This window comes from Corvus hawaiiensis, chromosome 5 (assembly GCF_020740725.1).
Source record: "Corvus hawaiiensis isolate bCorHaw1 chromosome 5, bCorHaw1.pri.cur, whole genome shotgun sequence".
Classification (NCBI taxonomy): Eukaryota; Metazoa; Chordata; class Aves; order Passeriformes; family Corvidae; genus Corvus; species Corvus hawaiiensis.
Genome location: NC_063217.1, coordinates 6832156 through 6850509, shown reverse-complemented (window position 1 = coordinate 6850509; position 18354 = coordinate 6832156). Strand labels below are relative to the sequence as shown.

The following is an 18354-nucleotide window of genomic DNA, read 5'->3' as shown; positions in this document are numbered from 1 at the left end:
GATTTGGAATTAATGTTCCTGAGACTTCCAAACACCATTGATCAAAAATACTTTCAAAATTCTCCAGAATGCCAAACTGCTTTCTTTTGAACCCGTCTGTGTGGTCAGTGCACCATCTATCAAATTGTCTTCAGCTTGGAGTCATAGTCTGTGGGCCCAGACTGCATTTCATTGCAAATTCTTCACACCACAAAGGCTTGATTCCATCAGTTTGAGACAGAGCAGTTGAGTGTGAGTGTCTAAAGAAGAAGTGAAACGTGAGTACAGAGCTCAGTGTTCCAAATGTGCATCTGCTTATGAATTTCTCAGTGCTGAGTTTTTACACTCAATCCAAAGTGCGAAATGGAAAAGCTTTTGCAAACAATGTGTTAACTTTGAGGAGTGAGCCACGCAGTCTTTGTGGGGTGGATTTGGAGGGGTGCTTTTGAGACTGTTTGGGAAAGGCAGAATGAAACACAGCAGTGGGCTCAGAGCACGATTCTGGGTTTGCTTCTCCTTCTGTATGTGGACTTAACTCCTCTGGGACTTTTGCTACAAATCTTCTGTAACTGTTAATACTATAGACTGTTTTGGGCACCAAGATTAATTTTTCTTAGCTATCTATATGTGCTGACAGCTACAAACATAGCCTTCAGGTGAGAGTGTAATTCCAATAAACATTGCTGCATTCTGGTCTACACAGCTGGCCCAAGCGGGGGCTGTGAAGGTTATTTACCTCAGGAAAAACAGATGACAACCTAGTATTTCTTTGGCAGAAAGCATTATTCTGGATGTAGCAGTAACAAAACAGAAGTCAGTGGCTTGCAGTTCCAAGTCCTTGCCAGGCCCTTCTCCCTCCCAAAATGTGCCCTTGATATCTCTCCAGGTGTGCTGCAAGGTCTTCCTCACCTACTGCCTTTTTGATGCTCTCTGCAGCTTTTGGACACCAGTCTGTTACTGGCCCTGTCTGCTCATGTCCATACCACAGCATGTGTCCTCTGTAATTTAGGAAAGATAGAGATTTCAATATTTATTATAGGGTTTATTCAGACACACTCCCCCCAATATAATTCTAGCTCCCACTCATCTTGCCAAATATCATTCAAGCCTTCTTTTTGCCTGATTACCTTTTCAACATGTGGAATGGGTCTTTCTGTCTCTGGTGGATCTCCTTTGTTTCTCCAAAATCTACTCATTTTGGTTCCTGGAGATAATTTCTTTCCGGTAAAACTGTTTCAGTGTCTGAAATGATACTCTTGGCTCTTGTGGCAGAAACCTGAAATAGTGCTGTGACACTTTTTTGGGTGACCCCACAGCATTTGGAGCCATCTTCCAAACTTTATTCAGCCTGTTCTTCCTCATAACTGCCCACACCAAGCAAAATACCTCTTCTAAAAGTTCACTGTTTGAATGTGTGAGAAACCTTTTATGAACTGAAAATTTCTTCTTCAGCAGAAACGAGCATTTTTTTCAGTTTTGCCATGTAGAAGGCTTGTTCAAGATCCACACTTCTGTGTTTCTTTTCAGAAACCACATATGAGAAGTTATGAAGGACCTGAGTTTACCCAGCACTTTGGAAAGTGTTGTGATATATTTTACTGTCTTTTTAGAGCGTTGTTTTGGTTTTTTCTATTCGAAGGAACGGAATATGCTGTTCCCAGTCTTTTTTGGGAGGCTTGATGCACGTAACCAGATGAACTGCTATTGAACCTTACTATTACATGATCAGATTGCTGGTACAGAGGCAAGTGTGGAATTTCTAACTACACAGAATTTAATAAACTAGACAAAACACTTAGAATTCAAAGTTTAAAAGGCTCAGGGGGCATCTCCAATATTAGTGTATCTGTGTTTGCCTATTTCTTTCAGGAAGCATACATGCTAGTGCTTACAGTGAGAGGACAGTGCTAACATATGAACAGAAAGGACTGGGAGCAGAATTTGAATTTTTTCAGGGAGTAGATTTCCCAAGAAGAGCTCATTACTCTACCAGGCAGTGCCAAAGTCGGTATCACATTTTCTCTATGATTTGTATGTAAAGTCAAAACCCTGTGTAAGCAAAAAACTCCACAGAAAACTGTGTGTTAAAAAACATTTGTAGAGCTGAATCTTCCAGAGAACCTTTGTTTTCTTTCTGCAAGAGGAGACTTCTCCTCCCCGTTGGGTTTCTCAGCAAATACCTTTTTAATCTAACGCATGTTTCTTTGCTCTCACTTTCCTATTGACAGCCCACTTGCCTGGCCATCAGAGAGCAGCAATCAAATTACATGCTGTTCTCAAAGACTTTAGAAAGCTCTGGCGTGTTACCTGGGTTTCAAAAAAAATCCTTATGCTGGCAGGTTTAGCCAGCCAAACCTGGTCCATGGGTCTCACAGATGGGACACGCTCTTTCCCCAAGGGTTAAAAGTTGTCACTTCACTACAGGTCTTGTTCTGGTGTATTTTCCCCTTGTTTGGGGCATTTTCTATTTTTAAGACCAACATGATACAACAGACAGGGTGCCCCTGTTCCTAAACGTGGAGTCCTGTACCATTCCCTTAGGTGGACAATCTGTGCTTCAGGCTGAGTTGGACTCTGATACCTTTTTAAGCCAGCTCCTTCCTGAAATTTTGTTTTCCTCTGTCCAGCTCCCTGAGTAGAAGAGGAGCTTCTGCTGAAGACACATGATGCTTTGTCTGGCCAGCCAGAGATATATAATGGTCTTGGCCATGAAACAAAGAAATTTCATAACAATAACTTCTATCTGGTCCGTTCTCTGAATTTTCTGCACTTGCCAGTTTTTCCTTCTTCTCTCTCTCACTCAAAAAAAGCAAAAAAAAATAACAGAACTGAGTTTCATTGTTTCCCTGTTAGCTCAGAAGAGCTGTGAGCCAAGTTAGCGTCCCTTTGCTGTAGACATTCCAGGGATGGAACATCAGGGCTCACATCTACCATCTTCCAGCCTCTTTGCTCTCTCCTCCAGCTAAGGGACTCTCAACTGGAAACCATGAGCACCACAGCAACTTCTTCCATGTCCCAAGGTATCCTGGGCCTTTTTTATGATTTAAGAGACGTGTTTGAGTTCAGGCAAGCATCCCTATGTCAGTCTTTTGTGTCTTGTAAGTCTTTGAATCCAAGCCCATGTAAACTGAGAGTGCACAAGACTCCTTGGAGATCCTTCCTGTTACTTAAGGTGTTCTCTTGTGCTCCCCATGCAGCTGTAATCTGTTATCTGTCTATCTCATATCTCTAAGAGATTCAGATGAATTTACAGGTCCATACACAGTCACTGGGCACAACTTTTGAGTGGGATGCTCAGGGTGAGTCTGTTCAGACATAAACCCCAACCAGTCTTTAGGGATGTGAGGTTGGCTGAGGTATGTGTGCCTCCAGAAAAGCCTGACCCTGAGCTGACACATCCCTCTGTCCCATTTGTTCTTCCCAAATAGAAGCTGGAGTAGGAAGAGTCACCAGTTCCCTTTGAGTGAAAGTCCTTTAGATAATCTGAGTTCATCTCTAATTTATTTAGAAAGCTGATTTTTCATTTTTTTGTTGTTTCTTTTCAGTTCCTTCAGCCCATGTGTCAGCTGAAGTGCATTAATAAATTCCAGTGGAAAAAGGTGTCCCATTTCTAATGACAAGCTTTGTGATCCATCATCCCTCGTTGCTCAGTGTTATGTCAACTATGTCAACCCATTACCGAGTGCAACTCACAAGTCCCTCGACAGCTGAGTGCCAGAATCTATGGCAGCAGAGCAGAGGTACAAGAATCACCTTACAGGGTTTTTTTCCACACTTCTGCCTTAAACTTCTAATATTGGCTGTTGTTACAGAAAGGATACAGTTTTATAATAATTATTATTTTGTCTTAGTGCAGTTTTCTGAAGTTCTTTTTCATGTGCTGATCAAAATTGTACTTATGTTAGCAGGGTTTTTCAATCTGCTCAGACACACTTCATTCTGCTCCCAAAGACATGGTCATATTTCTGCCTTTTCTGGGAAGCTACAGAATTTTGACTCCGATTCTTTATAGAGGGCTCCAGCAATTGTTTAGATCTTGTTTTAATTATTTTCTGGCCATTGTTGAGCTTTGTGAGTACCTCCATTGTTTGTTCCAGTTTGATTGCAGATATCAGCTTATCCTTTCTCTTCTGGGAAGCTTGATTCCTCTGGTGATATTTGCCTGCCTCATAGCCAATATTTCTGGTGTGCAAGATTGTTTTCACTGGAAGGAGAGATTGGTGACCTGTATTTCTTCAATAAAATCATGTTTGCTTGTGTAAATGTTCACAGAGACCTTCAGCAATGCTCTAGGAGTCACTGTCTTTGCTCATAAAACCATGCTCCTTCTCGAGTAATTCCACCCATTTTTGATGATTTTATTTCACAGGTGTTCTTTGTGCTGTTTTATGCCTGCCACTGGTTGTTTCTGTTGCCTCTGCAAACACATCCAGGTCTGCTATGCCATTAGCAAAATTGAAAGTGTTAATTCAGGTCTCAGCCAAACCACCAAAGACAGATCTGTATGACGTGTGGATTAGTTAAATAAACAGTAACTTCTGTTGTTAAACAACAGAGCTTTTTTCCTTCCATTTATCTTGAATAAAATGTTGCTACCAAACACATCATCTTCAGAGAGGTTTGGAAATATCCATATATCAAAAATAGGATGCTTTGAGACTGAATCTTTCAGCTGAATAATGAGAGATTTTGACTCCATCATGAGCCTTCATACAGACCTATTGGGTGGTTGATAGTGCCTTAGGCTTAATATGCCTGATTTTTCCCAACTGGAGGTACTGAAATAGCAGTAATTAATTATTCAACAGTCATAAAACTACAGATATTAGTGTCTGTGAAGTGTATTTGGGTCTTTCACTGTAATGAATCTAAACCGCAAAACTAAATTAATTAATCAGAATTGTGACAGGCACACTCTGCAGATTATAAGCAGATATAGGCTTTTTTTTTCATTTTATTTGAACTGGAGGAAACACTGTAGACCTCAGTGGTGGCCTCTTCTTTTTGAGCCTTCAAATCTTTCCTCGTTGAGATTGTGGAAAATCCGTTCTGCCATTCATCTAGAAGAGAAGTATTCAAGGAAGTCAGATTTTGGGGACTGACCTTTGCATGTCTTTCCCCACTCCATATTGAAAAGTTTTTCTTTGTTCACAATGTGTAGGATAATTATGCAGCTATCAAAGAGGAATGAGTTAAAACAGTTTAGCTAGGCAACAGGTGAACAGCAGTGTCATTAAATGTGCAACTGGGGAAGTTTAGAAGTTTGAAGTAACACCTTTCCTTTAGTGAAAATATGTCTGTTTGTGAAGTAGGGAAACCAGGAGTGCTCCCTTATTAGTGTTTTCTTCTTTGCCAACAAGAATAAAAAGAATTAATATATGGTTTATTTTTTAATGGCAACAGGAATTACATAAAGCTTTGCATCTCTGTGCTGACCTGAAGGTTTGGACCAGTCTGCTGATCCTTGGCAGATCCTTGATTTTGCAGAAAAGCTGTGAGGTCACTTCCCACCAGGTGGGTGGGGTGTCTCTGCTGACAGTACTCACTGGGGTCAGCATGACCTGGGCTGTGTCTGCAACAGCAGCTGCTGCCCATCCCTGCCCATTGGCCCCAAACAGGCCCTTTGTCACTACAACTGAAGGGGTTTGTGCTTTTTACCTGACAGGTCCTTCTCATGATGAATCTCTCTAATCTTGACCCTTGTTTTCTGTCTAATCTGAACAGACTTTTTTGCTCAGCTAGAGAAATATGGAGAATGCCATTTTGCCTCCAATACATTGATAGCTCTGGTTCCGCCCTTAATGCTCTGCTTGAGGCTCTCAACTTCTCTAACCCCTCTCCTCTCTCATGTGAATATTTTAGATATCCTTCCACTTATTTTTGTCCCATATCTTCAGCTTTATGTCTTTTCCCTTTTCTAGGATGCTCTTTTTCACTGATCTGAAAACCCCTTCTTTGCCTCTACTGTTGTCTTTTGCTTCTTCAAGCCCACAATGACTCACTCACTTATCTGTTACAGGGATGCCTCTAAAAAACCTTTCTTTCTTCAGAATTATCTTTGAAGGAAACCAGCTCAGAACTAACATTGAGTTTTCTCAAGGGGCCTGGACACATGCTTGAATTTCAGTGCATTTATTTCTCTTTCCTTCAGTGACATTTTTTGTGGCAACATCTCCCAAAACACAGATAAGTTTTCTAAACTGCCTTCCCTAATTGTTTTCAGATATAAATTATGCATCTTAAAACTCGCAAGTCATTAGTAATTGAAGGAACTTTTGGCATGTAAAATATGATGTTTAAATGCTGAGAGGAATCTGGCAGAACATTACTGCCCTACCTTTCCAAATGTTGCAAGATATTCTTGGCTTATAGCATATTATATAACAGAGCCTTTAAACACAGATTATCTTTAGAAAGAAAGTCAGTGAATATTGTCAAACCACAATGATGAATTAGCTGAAGCTGATGAGATGCATTTGCAAAAGGAACTGACCAAGAGTAGTGAGAAGTAGCCAGCCTGTTTGGGGAATAACAATATTCCTAAAGATAAGTAAATAATGCATGTGGTCCCACATTTATTGTTCTCTTGGAATGAATTTTCTGACTTCAGAGTAAACAGAAACTCTATTTACATTATGGCTGTCTGCTTGTCATAGGACTAACTAAGGACTTCTTCCTGTCAGTATAGCAAAGCAGTTGGCCAAAACTGGGGTCATGGCAAGATAAAATCAGTTTTCTATTGGAAGTCCTGCCATACAAGCAATTTCTGACTGGTGGAATGAGTGTTACTCCTGTTTTTCTAGGACTCTTACTGGCATCAGAAGACCTGTACTGGGAGCGAAGTTAAAGGAACAGACTTTTTATGCCTTGGTTTTCTCATGTATTTTAAATAGATGCTATCTCTGGGCACAAAGATTTTAGACTTCAAAACCATAAAAGAATGTGTCTTGGATGAACATTCTCATGCTCCTTGTAGGGATATTTGTGCACCTTAATCAGACTTTAAAAAATTGTTTCAAACCTGTTTATACTTTCCCCAATTTCTTATTTTATTTATCATTACAGACTCATGATTTCTGGAAGGAGTAAATTGCGACCCACTTCTCTTGTGAATATTTAATAATTTGAAGTTTTGTGAATATTTAATCTGCAGATTAAATATGAGTCCAGACAAAACTCCCATTCCTATTGCTGAGATTTTGCCCTATTTGTAACTAGCAGCTTGCCAAAGAATGTGGTGGATTCTCAGTTCTTATAGTCTTTAAATCAGACTAAATATCTTTCCAAGAAAGATGTCCTGAGTCAACCACAATTTATTGGAAATAATTTAGGAATTGCTGGGCAGCCTCCTCTGGGCTATGCTCTGCAGATGTCAGAGAAGGTGACTGCAAAGTTTCCATGTGATCTTAAAATCTACAAATACATGGCTGATCTTTGAAATACCACGGTCTTAAATAAGTTTTTCTTTTTTTCATCTGGGGTGTTTTAAGAACTTTGATGTGCTAATGATTCAAGTTGTCTGGCTAGATGATAAATCTCAGATGAAAGAAGTAGATGGTGAGTTAAGACTTCTTTCTCACCTCTACCTGGGAGCTATGGCACATCTTAGTAACTTCCTTAATAAACAGTATGTGTTTTCAAGGGATTGGGCATGATTTTAGTTGCAGCTCTGTAGGAAACTGTTTTTCTATTTCATGAAAGCTCTCTTGATTTTTCAAAATGTTCTCATCTCTACACAGCTAAATCATACCCGCCTCACACTCTCTCCCAAAATAAAGCTGAAGGTTTAAGGCTCTGGGATTATAATGTTGTGTCCTTGTTCTGGATCAACAGAGCAGGAGACTTATATTTTGTCTTCCAAATAATTCTGAAATAGTTGGGCTGGGGACTATGGAGTCTTCCCTGGAAAAAGTCCATCTCCTTGTTTTGAACAGAGGTTCAATCCTGGGTCCTGAAATACTCCCTCGAAAAACTGGCCAGTGCTTTCTGGTGAAAATGTCATGTCTGACAACTTGATATTTCTTGGCAAACACCTTCTTTCCCAAATATGAAAGTATATCGTCAGAAAATTCATGCCAAATCTACTAGCAATGATTAAAAATAAAGCTATGATGGGATATAGAGATCACTGAAAGCCATGGTGCTTTAAGAATCTCAAAAGCTTTCTGGACCACCAGAGATAATAAATCATAGCAACTCTGAAGGCCAAGATGTAAATACTATCAAATAGAATACAAATTGTGTCTTCTCCTTTAAGTGTTCAGCAGTTTTTAAATTAGTATGTTTATAGAACTTGAAATCAGGATTTTCTGTCAATGCTAGTGTATACCCAGGAGAAAAAAAGAGAAAAAAGAACAAAACTTTTTCTTCTCAAAATCAGATTTATTAAGTGTAAACAAATTTCCTTCCCAGTCTGTCTGAAGCCGGCAGTGCTAAATTTTACCTTTGCAGAAAGTATTTAATATAATATGTGTAAATATTATGCTAAAGGATTCATGTCCTGTTTTAAACAGTGGCAAAAAAGTTTCCTTTCAGCCTTTAGGTTTTCCACTAATTTATTTCATATTAAATCAGAGCAGGCTAAAAAACTGCCGATCAGATCTTTTCTGAGCTTTATTGTAATGTGGTTTAAGTGGATGCAGACGGTTGGTTTCTATTTTTCTTTATTTCTTCATTTTTTTCCCCTCCATGTCTGAAATATTATACAGGAGACTGAAGTTCTTGTGGCATTAACGTGAGAGTCTCAAAATGGGCCCAAAAAATAAATATTACAAAAATATGTCATCCAAATCAAATACTGTGTGAATAAGGGAAACTGGAGAGGTTACAATTGTGGTTCAAGGTTTAACATGCAAGGTACCTCAAAAGTTAGCTAAATACGTTTCAGATGGATGTAAAATGCAGAGGAAATGTGTTAAGTATCTTCCCTTGGTGAGATCTCAGGCCTGGCTCAAATAACTATCTCGGAGGTCAAGTTCCCATGTGGTAACCTGTGGGGTGAAGGGAATAGGCTCAGATCCCCCTCTCCCTTCTACAACAGCAACCCCCTGGTAAAGAGGCCTGACAGTGCACCATGATAATCCTCATGCTCCTCAGCAATCAAAACCTCAAGCGTGCACAGGAACAATATAAGGAGCCTTTAGGTTTCCTTACACTGGGGTAAAAACTTTGTCTACTGACTGCTCATGGTGCTTAACTGTATAATTGTCTTAATTATGCTAAATTGCACTGTGTAGTCCCTTAACAATTATGTGGGTTAGCAACAGTATTAAATGACAAAAATGACATTAATGTAGTCATAGGATTGCCTTGCAGAAGCATGAAAGTCAGAAAATACCAGAGTCTGCACAGGTTTCCCTTGAGGAACCATCCTCATCACTGCATGCTCTGGCAGCTGCAGGAGACTTTAGGACAGGGGGTGATCATAGTATCACTGATTTTGTAAAAAATCTTTGCTTATGGGACAGCTCTGGCAAAACACTTACTTTGAAATGTTCACTAAATAGCAAAGGTTTGGGCAAAAAGTTCTCAGCCCGTGGTTCACCTAAGAGGGCTGATGTTGGCTATCAGAACTTGACTGAAGGGGCTTCAGCTGGTTTGGAGTATAACAGTGAAATCTTACCATGACCACCACAGTCCAATCCAATATTCCTGGACAGTTTCCATGAGCAGATTACTTTCAGGGTGCAGTTCTGGTCATCCATTTGTCCACATTTCTTTGCCTGGAGGCCAGACCCCTGAAACAAGTCTCAACTGTAAAAATGGAGGAAGAACATCCTCAGGAATCAGGGGACTAAAATCCCAACATTTTTGGCAAGTGTCTAATTTGTGACTCTTCTAAGACCTTCGTATTCACTCACATGCTGGAGAGCAGTTTCCTTCCTCTGCTACCTGTGTCAACAGGGCTGTCCATGGCAGCCCTTCCATACAGGTGGACTCTTGCTCTCAGGAAAGGTGCAATTCCTCCTCCTTTTCCAGAAACGTCAGCCTGCTGCAATACCTCCAATGTGGTAAAGAGTTTCCTTGCCTCTTGCACTTTTTGCAATATTATCTATTTTAATAGAAATATAACAATCCTATTTAATAATTTAAAAACCTTAAATCTACTGGTTTTACTGTTTTATATTATATATTAATAATAATAATAACATATATCACCTTTGGGCAGCAAGATGTGAACTACAAATGTGGCTTCTCTGCCACCCACAACTTTCCATAGGACTTATCAGAGACCTGCATTGTTTCAGTCCCTGTGAATGGCAACAATAAAGACAGCAGCTCAGTTGAGCAACCAGACATGAGTATGAGCTTCAGGGAGCCCTAGGAAGTTACAGAACCGAGTGCCATCTTTTGTGCTGAACTGTTTGAACGCAAAAATAAAAAAGTCTGTACATGGATTATTTAAATATTTGACCAGCTTCACTGTAAAATAATAGCAGGAATGCACAGAAAGGAGCTTGTTCTGGTGGAGTTTTCATGTTCTGATTCTTTAGGGGGTTATGCAGAATCCTCTGCAGCTAGAAAGCTCATTAAATGCCTATTTTTAAAAAGATGGCCATAAGTTATGGGTATGAAATAGCATGGCCACATCAATGGATCCCATCTTAAATATTAGTGAAGCATTTGTGCTTGTTGTCCTAAATTTCTGCTAAAATCCAGAGCAAGGCCCTACCTGATTGACTGCCTCTGCCAGAGAACCCATTTGTAGAAGCCAGGAGTAATTTATGTTATCTCAAAGTAATAACAACTGGTGGAGAAATATTTTTTCACATAACCATCTGTGGAAAAACCAGTGTATTCCTCTTTTTGTACTCTGGGCTAACCTATAAATTAATTCCTTAGGTATTTATACGGATAGCTCAGTGTGTGGAATTTGCTAATAAACCCTCCTAAGTTCTAGTTTGGGTTTCCTCTGGTGAGGTGAGCACGCATATCCCAACTAAGCCATCTGGACAGACCCTGCTCAGTCTGAAGAATTTGACACTGCTGTAAGGTTTAAGCATTCCTAGAAAATTTTGGATTCCCTTACAAATTGTATTTACATTTTTTAATAGTGTAAGTGTAGCCAAGATGGACTCTATCTGGAAGAGGTCTCCCATTTATTAACTGAATACTTACTCTTTGAGCAGTGAAGAGGGCAAACCTTAGAAAAGCAAAGAAAATCTGTTTGAAAGGAGGAAAGAGAGGTATTTTCTTAAGCTGGCATGACTTCTTGCATTTGAAGTCATATCTTATAAAATATATGGCCAAAGTTCAACATGATGTGGTTTGAGCTTGGCTTCCTTTGGTAAATAAGAGTATGTATTCGGTGGATGAACCTTCCTTTAATTTCAAATTCAGACCCAAATTCCCTCAAGATTTTGGGGAATTGTGCTCCCAGGGTTATGACCAATAAAATGAAAAAGGGGAGACCTGTATGCAAAGATCCAGGACCTGAGATTTTGGCTTAAGGAACTCTCTATCCTGGACAAATCATTCCATATACATTCTCCCCCAGAACCAACTAATAATCTACAAAGACTTACAAAAAATGTATTGCAAAAATTATTGCTCTGGTTTTATCTAGGAGTTAGCATTCTAAATATAACCCCAGTCTGTCCTCCTGGGCTCATGCTTAGTAGTGCTTCTGAAAGCACTCAAATAAAACTTTGCAGTTAAAGAAATGCTTTATCAGCCAAAATTATCTATAAGAAACTTGAGGAATTTTCTGGTGAATAAAATATTGCACTGCAAATATTTGCTGTGCTTTAACCTGGCACTGTTCCTGCTCTGAATCTACTGACAACCTGGGGGAAAAGACACATTATCATTTTGAGCTGTGTCTCAGTATTCCTGATCTAGTTTCTTCACAGAATATGTTACAGCAGCAATTATCTATAAAATTCCATTTGATACTTTGATAGAAGTGTAACAGTGTGTCAGCTCTATTTCTTTGCAAAATACCTTTGATGTGGACATAGAACTCAGTAAGCGCAGCTCATTTAAAGTCAGAAACCTTTCCCTGGTCCCAGCATTACTCAGCTTCCACATTTAATGTGTCCATCAGTTGCACTCTCAACAATTACTCCTGTCCAAAAAGAAATTGTAATTAAAAAGTTAAGTTACTTGTTGAAAAAATGGTTTACATCAAAGAGCACATTCCTGCAGTGCTTTGTAGGTATGGCTGGGAAGGGAGTGTATGTGGGGAGCCTTGCCAGGATCCCAAGCGAAGCAGCTCCATGCCTCCTCTCACCTGCAGTTTTACCTGTTTGTTTTCCTCTTTTTGGGTGTCTCCTGCAGGCTGTGGTTCCCTCTGGTCTCATGGCAGCATCAGAAGGATCAGTCATGGCCAGCCTCAATACCTGGGGGGTAGTGAGGTGCACTTTGCTTTTTCCCTCTGGAAGGCACAACCTTCAGCCTGAGGGAGAGAAGAGCTTTACAGTCTGTGCTCTCTCTTGCCCTACCACTCTCAAAACTTAATTTCAAAGGGCTCAAAGGTTAATTTTTTTGTTTATAAGAGACATTCCCTTAAGAGAATGGACTGGGTTCATATCTCACTCCCATGCAAATGTAGAGTAATGGCTTTTGTCTTGGAAATCAGTTTATGCTGCTGCAATAAACCAGGAGTTGGTTACTGTGTTCTTTCCTATCATCATCACCAGTACACACTCCTATGTGCTCTGCAGTAAAATTAGAGAAAGAAACATCTGGCAAACAAAACCATTACCAAATAAGTGTTGCCCATTGGCCCTGATTTCACACTCAGGATATTGAAAACAAATGTTCTGGTGCTATTGAGATCTTGACATGTTTGTGTTTAGCTCATTGGGTCAGCTGAAATTGCTCATGTTCACAGTGATCCCTGATGAGAGATGCTTTGAGTCACAGATTATTTAGACTATTCTCAGTATGGGGTACGACTCAAAGCTCCTTAGCAGCGTGACTCTCATAACAATGATATAACCCAACAGCAGGTCCTCTGACCTGACAACACGCCCCCCACTTCTAGGGAATCTGTGTAGCTAAACAAAATATTTGTGAACTAGTGGGAAAACAGGAGTCACCTGCTATGAGTCTGTCTTTATTTTAGGACAGACACCACTCTGTGGCCTGTTTTGATTTCCTGGCCTATTGTATTCAGGTTTTCACAGAGTTGTTCACAATTACAGAATAACCTGAGCTGAAAGGGACCCAAAAGGATTAATGAGTCCTACTCACTTGTCCTGCACAGCACCATGCCCAAGAGTCACACCATGTGCCTGAGAGTATTGTTCAAATACTCCTTGAGCTCTCTCAGCCTTGGTGCTGTGACCACTGCCCTGGGGAGCCTGTTCCAGTGCCCAACCACCCTCTGGGGGAAGAACCTTTTTTCCTGATATCCAACCTAAACCTCCCCTGACACAGCTTCAGGCCATTCCCTCCGGTCCTGTCACTGTCACCACAGAGCAGAGATCAGTGTCTGCCCCTCCTCTTCCCATCACAAGAAGTTGTAACTGCAATGAGATTTCCCCTCAGTCTCCTTCTGGTTGAACAGACCAAGTGCCCTCAGCCACTCCTCACACGGCTTCTCCTCAAGGCCCTTCACCATCTTTGTTGCCCTCCTCTGGACACTCTCTAATGGTTCCATGTCTTTCTTATATTGTGGGGCCCAAAGCTGCCCCCAGCGCTCGAGGTGAGGCCACCCCAGCCCAGAGCAGAGCAGGACAATCCCTCCCTTGCCCGGCTGGCAATTCCTGATGTCCCCCAGGACAGGGATGTCCCTCCTGGCTGCCAGGGCGCTGCTGACTCAGATCCAACTTTCCATCGACCAGGACCCCCAGGTCTCTTTCCATGGCCCTGCTCTCCACCCTCTCATTCCCCAGTCTCTCTGTACATCCAGGGTTGCCCCATGCCAGGTGCAGAATCCGGCACTTTCCCCTGTTGAACTTCACATGGTTGGTGATTGCCCAGCCCTCCCATTTGTGGAGGTCTCTCTGCAGGGCCTCCCTGCCTTTGAGGGAGTCAATAGCTCCTTCCAGTTCTGTATCATCTGTGAACTTGCTCAGTGTCCCTTCCAGGTCATTTATGAAGGTGTTGAAGAGCACAGGGCTGAGGATGGAGCCCTGTGGAATCCCACCAGTGACAGGTCACCAGTCTGATGTCACCCCACTCACTACAACCCTCTGTGCCCGACCCCAGCCTGTGAGCCAGTTGCTCACCCATCCCACGATGGGTTTATCCAGCTCTGACATGGATATTTTTTCCAGACACTATGGAAGACAGTATTAAAAGCTTTACTGAAATTCAAAAATTTTTCATCAGCTGGCTTCTCTTGATCAACCAGGTGGGTTACATTGTGATAAAAGGAAATGAAGTTTGATAAGCAAAACTTCCCTCTCATGCAGCCATGCTGGCTGTGACCAATGGCTGCGTTGTCCTTCAGGTGTTTTTTCAGTACCTCCCAGAATAATTTTCTCCATAACTTTACCAGGCACTGAAGTGAGATAAACAGGCCTGTAGTTTGTGAGGTTCCCTTCTTGCCTTTCTTTCACCAGCTTCCAATCAGCCTCCAGCCAGAAATCTCATTATTCATGGGTAGTATGCATCTTTGTCTCCAGACAATCCACCTTTTCCTTCATCTCTATCCTTTATATGGTGCTTTGGAATGCCAAACACACTGCCTAGAGTAGTCTGTACCCATTATCTTCTGGCTCTGTATTGTGTTTTTACCAGACACTTCTCACCTTTCTGGATGAGAGTCACAACAATTCTGGGTGTTGCTTGGTTTGGAGTTTCTGTATTTTTTAGAATAATTTCTCTATTCAGGAAAGACTAAGTTGGTCTTGGTAGACTTGTAGGGGCCTTAACCCAAAAAGAAAAACATGCAGCCTCAGCCACTCATAATCAGTTTAGCGGATCCATTATTCTAACAGTACATGCAAATTTGGTCAAAATGAAACACTTCAGAAAATGTATTGATTTTGTCAGCACTTTAGTTAAAGAAAATAAGAAGGGGAAAGAATTTCAGTACTGTTGAAATGTGCTGGTTTTAAAATACTGCAATTTTGGGCTTGGTTTTGTTTCAGAGAAACTTTTCATTGGCATTTTGGCATTGTGTTGTTGGGTGGTTTTTTAGCAAAATCGATGTAAACATCAGAAAATAAATGGTTTTGTTGGATCCTGAAACCTGCAAGTTTAATTTTATAATAAAATAGAATGCATATCAAGATCAGCAGCAATCAGAACTTGTTTCAGCAGAGATCTACTCTAAGCCAAAATGCTTAAGTAATGTCCTTACATTCTCCCATCATCTGTTTGGGGAAAGTGGGACTGCAGGGGATTCAAATAACAAATTAACATGGAATAATTACGAATAATTTAACTTTTGAAATGAGATATTTCTGCATGAACAATAGATCCATCTTGAGCTCCCTTGTTTCCCACAACTGTCAAACATGCTTGTTTTTATGAGGCCTGGGATAAAACTCAGTTTGACTTCTTGATAACATCTTCTTTGTATCAAAGCAAGTGAATGTGGCATAGATTCTGAAAAATTACTATGTATATGCAAAATCCAAACTGAATGTTATGTCAGCTTTTTGCATTCTCTCTGAATTTCTCTTCCTCTCCCCTTTTATATCAAGATTTGAAGACTTTCAGTATAAAAGATTTTATCTAGAAAAAATCTATGGAAGAAAACATGGGGATTTTTTTAATGAAAATCTGCTGATGTTGACAACATTTGATGGCTTCTGACTGATCATTCCTAAGTGATCAGTTTTGAGTAAAGCATTTGATCATTTTTTCAGACTCCACATGGGGAAAGTAGGCAGTCATATCAGCAATAATGGAAAGCACTTATCTATTTTTTTTTATGTCAACACAGTAAAATCAATCACTAATTATAATGTTAGAGCAAGATGGTTTTATTATTCTTTGTAACATGGCAGAGTATGGGAGGGTAAAGGACAGAAAAAATTAGCATATGAGATGAGTTTGGTGTCCTTAGGGTTCAAAAATGTCATAATTGGGAAAGTCCAGAAAGAACAAGGTGGTTGTGTGTCATCCCATTAATGAGCAATTAAAGTGTAGTCACATGGATGTGAGTGAGTATGATTAGGAGTGAAAACTCGCTATGCCCCAGAAGGAGTTTTGTTTCAATTCATAAAAGGAGCTGGTTGTTTAACTATGAACACATAGAGGATCAGAGTTACAATCAGATTCACTATGTATTTTAATTCGTGAATCAAGCTTTTGTGTAACTGGAAGAAAAAAAGAAGTTGTGATTTAATTAGTGGCATGAGAGTTGGACAAGCCAATCTCATTAGGACTAATAACTTTCCAGGAAGCGCCAGGCACCGTCTCACACAGCATCTCCCAGAAATGATCACTATTCTGCAGGACTGAGATCAGTGTTTAATGCCACTGTTGCAGGAAGCTGTCATTAGCTGTGTTAGGGAGGACAAAACGGGGACAGAAGGTTGCTATTCCTGAAGTGAGTGTGGCAATCCAGGCTCCCACAGTTTATGCTTGCTCATTGATCCCACAGTTTGCCATCTCCCCCAGTACAGGCTCAAAGAACAAACTGGATTTTATTAAGAAGGGAAATAACAGAGGATAACTCCAAACAAACAAGGAAGTTGGGCAGGAAGGGGTCAGATTGGGAGAAGATGGTGCACAGATGTTTTCAGGAGTTAATACATCCACGTGGGAGCAGCCACCAAAGGAATCATGCAGGGCAACAGAGGGTGCCATTGTGCCACTGTGCTAATGGTGTAAGCCTTGGTGGGGATGGTTTCCCTCCCAGATCTAGTAGATAAAACACAATCTCATATATATTTATTTTACATATATATATATATATATATAATATTAATATAATATATTTATTTATAAATATTTGAAATTTTGTTTTCATGGCAATGCAGGCAGGAGGGCATCGCACGTTTTCATGTATATACATGTGTATATATATGTATATATGTATAAATAAATAAATACATTTTTGAGAGAGTGAACAAATATTAAGAAAAGCTCAAGTCCTAGGTAGGCTATGATGAATGTCTTCAGAACACATTCCTTCCTAGCTTCATCTGCAATCCACCCTCTAATTTCTTGATCTGGTAACATATAGGCTCTCAGTTAAGCCCTGTCCCTTCCCCTCTCACCAGTGCTTTGTCATTGGAATATTTCCCTACAAATCTACTCTGGCTCATGGTCTAGCAGATCAAAGTACTCAGCCATTGACAGCATTTGTTTATAGTAAAAAATGCCATAGCTTCATATCCAGATTTAGCCCTTGTCTCTCAGTGCTATCGAAAAGGGACATTTTTAGATATCAGTGCTCATTCCGGGTTCTCAAGTTATCAGAATTTCCAGTTGTAATGTTCTTATGAACAGAGTAGGCTATTTTTGGTCACGATGGAGGTACGTGATAGACCAAAGTGATAAGGCCCCTTACTTTATTAAAAGATGGTAAAAAGTAGTCCTAATTAAATATTTTTCAGCTCTCCTAAACGTTCCTAAAATAGCCCTTTCTGCAAGGGAAGGGGCATAAGCAGAGGGTGTGACGGGGTGGCACAGCTTTCATGGCACTCCTCTGGCTGCCTGCATAATTCATAGCACTTGTTACATGCCCAGCCCAACATTCATCTGATAAACCCCCCTTCCCCCCTGCCATGTGCTCCTTACCCGTGTCCCAGACAGCACTTGCACACTCCATGTGGGATTTGCTTCGCGCGGCAGGAGACACTTGGGGAGTAAAATCACCAATGCCCTTTAAATCGCTGCAAAGTGGGTCAAGGTCTTAAAAGCTTAAGAGGAGAAGATGAGCCGTGCAAATGTTGGTGTAAAAGCTCCGTTGTACAAACAAGAGTCGCATTCCAAGGATGCTGCCACCTTGGATTTCACTAAAAACAACACCCCCTCCTCCTTTACAACTACTGAGCTATTTAGACTGTAAATCCTCGGGACAGGCAACCTTTATTTTGAACCTGGTGATCCTCCAGGCTCTCAATCCCTTCTTCCACTAGAGCACAGACTTAGGTACATGTTGTGTTGTTGCAATGAAGATTTCAACACAATTTTTGGGCTTTCTCTGTGTTTGAAAGACAGCAAAGACCCAGAAAATGACAGGTCCCACTTGTTGTCTGTGGAATATATATCTATATTCCATATAGTTTTTTGAGCTTTCAGAGGGAACAGCAATGAGATAAGCTAAGCTCCTAAGTACTTTAGTGTTGCAGTGGGGATCCTGCAACACGCATATATCAAACCAGGAGTCCCGTGGAAAGGAAATATATACGGACAGACAGATTCTTGATAGCTGTTTCAGAGAGATGTTTATTTCCCCAGCCGCATGGCCGGGGCTCTGCCGAGGAACTGTTCCAGTCACGGGACCAAGGGTCCTTCTGCCCG

The 18354-nt window shown here is 40.7% G+C and overlaps 1 long non-coding RNA gene across 1 annotated transcript; it reads right to left on the bottom strand.

The window, feature by feature from the left end:
* Positions 1–4927: 4927 nt before the first annotated feature.
* LOC125326540 lies at positions 4928–17694 on the bottom strand. Its single transcript, XR_007203882.1, has 4 exons — positions 17629–17694; positions 12224–12376; positions 9602–9732; positions 4928–5039 (listed from the first exon to the last, which is right to left on the bottom strand). It is a non-coding gene; the product is annotated as an uncharacterized LOC125326540 (long non-coding RNA).
* Between the last annotated feature and the right edge of the window lie 660 nt (positions 17695–18354).